Source organism: Lactuca virosa, chromosome 9, assembly GCF_052849685.1.
Source record: "Lactuca virosa cultivar CGN04683 chromosome 9, Lactuca_virosa_CGN04683_v6, whole genome shotgun sequence".
NCBI lineage: Eukaryota > Viridiplantae > Streptophyta > Magnoliopsida > Asterales > Asteraceae > Lactuca > Lactuca virosa.
The window spans coordinates 96,895,647-96,903,524 of record NC_136434.1 but is presented as its reverse complement, the minus strand read 5'-3'; positions in this window follow the sequence as shown (position 1 = coordinate 96,903,524).

The window sequence follows — 7,878 nt, the reverse complement described above, 5'->3', positions numbered from 1 at the left end:
ACCGGTTCTTAGGCTAGTGCATGTGGGTGGTCTTCCCAGTTTACCTGTTCTTTAGCTTAGCATTATTAGATTTTTTTTATTTTCTTTAGGGTGTTACATCACTTCATTGTGAGGCTATATATTGCCCTTTATATGTGAATGAAAGTGAATGCTTTTTGGTTTCCTTTTGTTTTCTTACCCTCTGCATATTTTTTTTCCTAAGTATAATAGTTCTATACACTCTCACGTAGACATATATTTGTGAGTTCTTTTTTATCAGATTTAAGGTTCTAAATCTTACATTTGGTATCAGAGCGGAGATCGATTGAAGAGGCGCAGATTTTAAATTAGTAGGTTGTTTTCTATTCTATGGATTAAAAGGGTAGCGGAGACGAGTCGTGATTCCGGCCAAAATCAGCAGGCTTGTTAACCCAGTTTTGATCAAAGAACAAAGGAGGATCAACTAACAAGAAGGTGTTAATCAAAGGCTGTAAAAACAGCGGGTGAAAGGCAGCAAAAGGAGTTTGCAGGTAGTTCTTTCAAGTAGTGTTTTTAGTTGATTATCAAACCTTGGTAGTGCAAATCGCAAGAATGGCTCCACCAAAGGATCAAACAGCGGCTATTGTCAAGGAGAGCAACACCATGTCTGTTCAATGTCCGGTGTTGTCATCAACAAATTACACAATATGGGCTATGAGGATGCGGACTATCTTCAATGTTCATGGGGTGTGGGAGGCAATCGATCCGGGAGTTAATGGAAATGCCAAGAAGAATAACATAGCAATTGTACTTTTGTTTCAAGCCATACCCGAGGAGCAAACATTTTTAATAGGAAATCTCGTAACTGCAAAGGAGATGTGGGAGGTTCTTAAAACCTGTCATTTGGGTGCAGATCGGGAGGCGAGACTTCAAACTCTAATGGGAAAGTTTGAAAATCTGAAAATGAAGGACCAAGAGATGATAGAAAACTTTGCTAATAAGTTGTCCGAGTATGCGTCTCGAGCTGCCTCACTTGGATCGGTTATGGAAGAAACAAAATTGGTTAAGAAATTTCTTAATGGGTTCCCAAAATGTTTTATTCATATGGTGGATTCTATAGAACAGGTTGTAGACTTGAAGACCATCGGTTATGATGATGTTGTGGGCCTACTTAAAGCTATGAAGAAAGGATCAAAGTTGAGGAGATCCAACCCGAGCAAAATCAGCTTTTGTTTGCAAATTCTGATGAAAAAGAAAAAGAAAAGGAGCATAGGTGTGAGCATTGTGGTTGTGGAAACTCAAATCGTGAAGATTATGGGCATGGTCGAGGAATACCCAAGATCAAAAACATGGGGGTAAACGCCAAGTTAAGGAGGAGATTCTTACCATCACGAGACCTCATGAGTGAATCGAGCGCGAATAGTCATATGGAAATATCGAGGTACTACCTAAAAACATCCTCAATATTAGCTTCTCATTAAAAGACCCACGAATGCCCAGCTGGAACCCCAGGGATCCACTCGTGATAACAGCCTACATGCATCAAAAGCAAATTCATCGAGTGCTAATCGATAATGATAGTAGCACCGACATTGTTTACGAACATTGTTTCCACCAACTCCTAGCCCCCTGAAAAGAAGGTCTAAAACCCTCAACCATGTGTCCACTCGTCGGGATCACGGGACATCAGTTATGGCTGCTAGGCACTATAGACCTCCCGCTTACCTTAGTCATCCATAATAGAAAAGAAACAAACACAAGGGAAATAGAGTTCTTGGTAGTACGTCGCGCAGCCGATGATGACATGCTCCTCGGACGGCCAGCGCTCTTCCAGCTCTGGCGATACCATCAACAATCCACGGAACAGTGAAGTTTAGTACAAGCACAAGGTCAACCACAATCGTCACCTTCTACCCATACACACAGTGCCACCAAGCCATCGCTACATTGGAAACAACTCACGTGCCAAAGAAATGAAGAACGTGTAGCCATATAAAGAAGCATCTGATCAAGGAGATTATCACACGACACCAAGACGACAGGCGAAAGAACGCCTGAATATAGAAATCTAAGGGGGGCGTAGTAGTAGCAGCACAACTACGCTGGAGGATGTGAAGACTGTTGGCATGAAGACTCACCGAGGCCTGACTCCTTTAAGTTTACTTATACACCATCCGATAATAAGAAACCACGATGGGTGGCAGTGGCAATGTATCGGCCATCCCATCCTGAGCGAGGATGCGCCACCCTACAACACCAAATAGACCCCCAGACTTTATTGAAAACACAGAACAAGGTCCAAGGACCACACCCAAAGGGTAACACAACAAACAAAGAAAAGCTTGCGACGGACCCATGTGAAAAATGGGAAAATAGTGTAAGACGCCTCCCGACCCCAGTGAGCCTCCTATCACCCCTAAAGTAAAGGCCAAAAGGTCCGAAGACACCAGGACACAAAGAAAAGAGTGGCACACATGTACAGGGATCCCAAAGTCGAGCGAGCACCCAAAGAGGAAATCGTGAACGTCGACACATATCATTCGGCAAAGAGCCCAACCTGAAAGAAATCGTCGAGGCCACAAAAAGCTTCAACGGGTTTTGATTATGCTCAAATAACCATCCATACGGGCCACTCCCATTCAATTCCCCAAATAACGGTGCACGGGGAACACGGGGAGGCCTGAGAGTTGTGATAAGGCGAATGCAGTTAGGAAGAGAAAAACACTCGCCCCCGGAGAGGAATCGGGCGGACAGAACAGAAATGCGAAGGAATCTGAGAATCTTCTTCATAAGGGAAAATCAGCCAGGAACTCTAAGCCCCAGCACGCATAGAAAACACGATCGAATCCTGAGGAATATCCAAGGTGCCAACGCACAGACACCATAGGACCACCCTGATGGGTTTTCTAGGTTATAAAAAAAATTACATGTGGCGAAAAAAACACTTAAACCCTTAAGTTCACATGCAACCTATAATGGATATATGTTTTCTCTATTAATAGCAACTAACTATAAATATCAAGAAAACCCTAGGAGAGAGGCTATGAAATCGAAATTCATACATAAAATTAGGGTTACATACATTTTGATTATTATTGTAAATAATCAAAGCAGAATCCTTCTTCTAGATCTTGGAAAGCTAGCACCAAAGAAATGGATGCCTCTAATGGCTTGTACCCAAAACTCTAGTAGCAAGAAGACTTAAGGAGAGAGGAGAGTAGAGCATGAATTCGGCTCTATGAAAGCAAGTAAAGGTGTGTGTCGAAATATGGCATCCATGGTGTCCTATTTATACTTGCTCAAGGAAACTCCCATGGAAACTAAATTGTCCTTTGAATGATTAATGCTAATTAATCTTAGAAGAAAATCCAAATCAATTATAATTAATCAATTAATCATAGTTATTTCCAATTAATATATTAATCATATAATATATTAATAAATCATATATTTCAATTTCCAATTATTTTATTATTCATATAATAAACTAACAAATTATCCTCTATCTCCAACTGTCATTCTAATTAGTTACTACTTTTGAGGGCAACCCAAAAATGACCTTACTTCTAATTCAAGAATATACCAATTTAGTTATTGGCTTAGACACATTAATCAAATACACCCCCCATCGGAGAACTGCCTTACAACCTGCCAAGAGATACAACAAGAATGCCATCACTTGGGATTGCAAGCAGGTCGCTGCGAACACCCAAATCTGGCAATAACACCAACAAGATGAAGCAAAATTCAGACATGAGCAGTCTCAACAAGAAAAATGTCGCCAAGGAGGGCACAAGCAGGACTGAAGATGCACACAAGGGGGAGTTCACGCCCCAAGAGCCTAAGGACACACTCCCACTACCTGGGAGGCACGCAATCTGCACCACGACCCCTAGAGCCGGGGGGGGGGGGGTGGGGGAGGGAGGAGAATCCCAGACTAAGCATGTCTAGGCCAAGGATAATGTGATCAAACTCCGAACAGATAATCACATCCTAATGGGCCAACCCAAAACTTAGGCCTGAGCTAAGTTATGATGTAATCATCTCTCTTTCTTTACTTGCCAAACAATGTAGTTGTTTCCTAAACACTATCAATGAAGTGAAGAAAGTTGACTATCAAAGAAAATTGTCATAATGTTTTTTACTATTCAAGCTTGATATCTTTACATAAGAGGTTGTGCACATTTACCAAATGATAACAAGGACTGATCATCCACATCATTTGAGCGAAACCATTGCGAGAATGCAACCATAGGGTTCAAAGGCTCATAACCTTCCCCTAAAACATGTTAGTTAAGCCCAAAGAGCCACAACTCCCGACAATGACATGAATAAAGGCTTCAAAGTCTCATAACATTTCCCTTGAAAAAAGAAATACCTAAGTCTCAAATGCCTCGAGGTGACAATCTTGACTTGACTTAGAAGGTTAGGTCTGGAGTGCAACCATCCGAGGCCCCGGACTTAGAACAAAGTCCCAAAAGGGTAATCGGTAAACTTTAGCTAAAAAGACACCCTAACAAAGAAAACTAGAAAAAAAGCCCCAATCTAAATACAATGGTCTATGACACAAAGGAAGGGCTAATTCCGAGCTTCCAGCGAGAGCTCTTGGGATAAGCCCAAAGGACCCTAAACAAATATGAGTCCTAGAGTCACAAGCTGGGCAAATCTAGTAACATGGATAAATCGCCAACCCGAACATCTGCCCATCCAGAAAAAGACTTAATTCCTTACGAAACAAGAAAAGAATTTTCACGAGGTGACCCTCCAAGGCCAACATAAACTTGGGGGAAGAATTGCCTCAGCAAGGAAAAATAAGGGCATATGTACATCGCTGGCCAACACAAACCACATGGGACAACAAGAAAAGGCATAACAAATGGCCCATTGCATGCATATCATCAAAAAAAAGAGATAGAACAAATAAAAAAAAGTATATTGTCTGCCGGACAGACCCCAGACTTGAGAAGAAGGCCACACAAGGCCCCAAACAAATTTAGAATTTATCGGTACAAAATGTAACATAAACACAAAAGCAATACAAACATCATCCCAAATGATGAGAAGCAAGGATGAGAACATGAGTTACATACCAGGAGGAGTGGAGGAAGGCCCAGCCCCGAAAGTGCTATCCTCATGACATCTTTCTTCAACATCAGGGTTGCTACACAGCTGTTAAAGACCTTTCACGTTGAGTTCTCCACAGCATAGGTAGGAGGCAAAGCCTGTCTCAAGAAAAGACTTCACCTCAGTGTGCATCGCCATGGTGTGTTCTAGAAGGGAACTTGATTCACAAGGTATAAACATACCTGTGACAATCAGCTCCCTGGTCACCTGTTTCCCGCCCTCTACCCCAACAGCCATGCACGCTTCCTTCATACGCCTAACGCCCACAGAAAATTCGACACTCTCAACCACTTTTTCCACAACACGAACAATGCCCTTCTGCAGCAGCCACACAACATCCTACTCCACCGCCTTCCTCCTCATTTACTCTGCCTCGAACTGGCTCCGCCCTATCTCCACACGAGTCTCCAACGCCTTCTTATCTTCCACCAAAGTATCAATCCGCTTCAAAAAACGATCCACTGCCCATCCAAAGTATCCACCTACTCCACCAAAGACATTTTCTCCCCGGCCAACAGATCATAACGCTCTTCGAATGCATGTTTTCCCCCTCCAACTCCAACAGCTTCACCCTCAAATCATCCTGCTCGGCCCTATCAGAGGAAAGTTCACCAGAATCCGAACTCACCTGGCATAACCGTCAGTCAGCACCAACCATATAGGGAGCGACTTGAGCCACTACATATTGAAGGCTGTTGGACATATGAGAATTGGAAAGAAGCTCCAAAGCCTCAATAGTAGCAAGGGGAAATGAATGACAACCCCACTCGTACACAACATAATGTTACATATGAAGGGAGGCTCGAGTAAGGCCCCATTATGACATTTAAACACCAGAGGTTTCCGAACGAGTGGAGGAAGAACCGGTACCAACACCACCCTTCGGCAAAAGAAACGTTCGATCAGGAGAAACTTGAGAGATATAATTGGAAACAATCCCGAAGACCCCCCCCTAGAGTAGCAGAGTCTTTGGGATCCTTCTTGGGTTCATGAGGCAATTTTGTCACCTCTTCATTTGTTCCCTTTGTCAGTTTCGATGGGTTATCATCGGGAACTTCCACACCTGTGTCGAACTCCCCCAACAGGAAGTCCACGTTTCGCCTCTTACGGAGGAGTTGACTAATGGAGCTAGCACCTACGCCTTTCGAAAGCGGGGAGTCCAGCCAGTACAACCATCGCTTAGAGATCGAACAACCCTCTTAGGTCACCAACTGAGTCGATGGATCGTCTTCATGATCGGAGGACAAAGGGTCATTGCAAGAAGGTCCGCCAATAGACACGTCAACCAACACATGGTCGGCCTAGGATCTGGACTCTTGCGTAGGAGCATGCCCAGTAAGGGCCATGTCATGGTCAGCGCTGACCGGTGGAGAAAATACCTTCTCAAAGGCACCTCCCAATGATGACAGTTTCCCTGGAATCGACCCCTCAAGACCATATCGAAATGGATAACCCTCTCGCGACGTGCAACCGAAACACAAAATAACATAATTAGGGAAATCGACAAAATTATCAACCTAAATACATAAAGAAAGTGCACAAATAAGAAACCAAAAGGAAAAGGGGGGGGGCAGGGGAGCCACTCACCGTCCTTCTCAACAAAGAACTGAGGCATCGCTCCGTACACGCTCTAGGCGGCACTCATACCGATGACATCCAACATACAATCTTCCCTGTCCTCCCCATTAAAAGAGATGGTCTTCAGAACGTTGGCCACGATTTTGCTGGCTCCCTAGAGGGCAGGTATCTGATCAGTAAAGTTCGTCTTACGAGGATAGCCATAGCTAACCAAATCAAGGTTCACCCATAACCATTTATCTTGCCAATTCTTTTTTGGGGGCCTTCTGATTTATGATGAACGTGTGGATACCCCTCCGTTGAGAGAATGTGTGCACGCCAGATTGGGTCAATGAGTTGAAGAAAAACTTAAAACCCAGAACTGGGGAAGCAAACCCAAGGCTCAACACACCATCTCAAAGCCGACTATCTTGTTGAAAGTGTTGGGAGTGAGATCGTCGACATAGAATCCGTACTGGTGCATGATGTCGTCAAAAAAATCGATCGTTGGTAGAGGGATCCCTACTTCAAAGGTTGGTATGGAGACTCCGACCATTACTTCTGGCAGATGGGTTATAATAGCCCCCTTTCGAGGGTACTCCACCCCATGCTCCAAAAGGAAACCAAATCATTCCTGAAGATTTGCAAACTCGCTTGGAAAAGTCACAATCCCAGTATCTAGAGCATCCATTATCCACCGGTGATAAAGAAAATGAAAGAAGCAAAGAGGAAGGTGAGGCAGTTGAAGGACAGAAGAGCGAAGAAAAGAAAATGTCTCTGATAAAGGAAGCTATAAACTAGAGGCGGGAAATTCGAATGGTCGCAATGATGAAACTGTCTACGCAGCTGAATGTTGGATATAATGTCTAAGTCCATAACTATATTTGGTATGTACTTGACCCAACCCGACATGGTCCATTTGGGTTGCACTTCACCCGAACAATTTACAGATAATCTTTTGAGAATAGTATAAGTTATGATTTATTAATATATTATAAGTTCTAATATATTAATATAAAATCATATTATTTAATTAGTATTGATCTATAATTAATCTAGAATTAATTTAGAGATCAAAAGTATGACTAATTAAATATGCGCTCTTGTATTTATATAGTGTGGGCTAATGCTTATTTGGAATGGGCTAGGCTTGCATGGAAAGTCCATGGATACTCCATGGAGCTTTAACCCATGGATCTCATGGAAATGAAAAGACATGGGTATTAGGGTTTACATGGA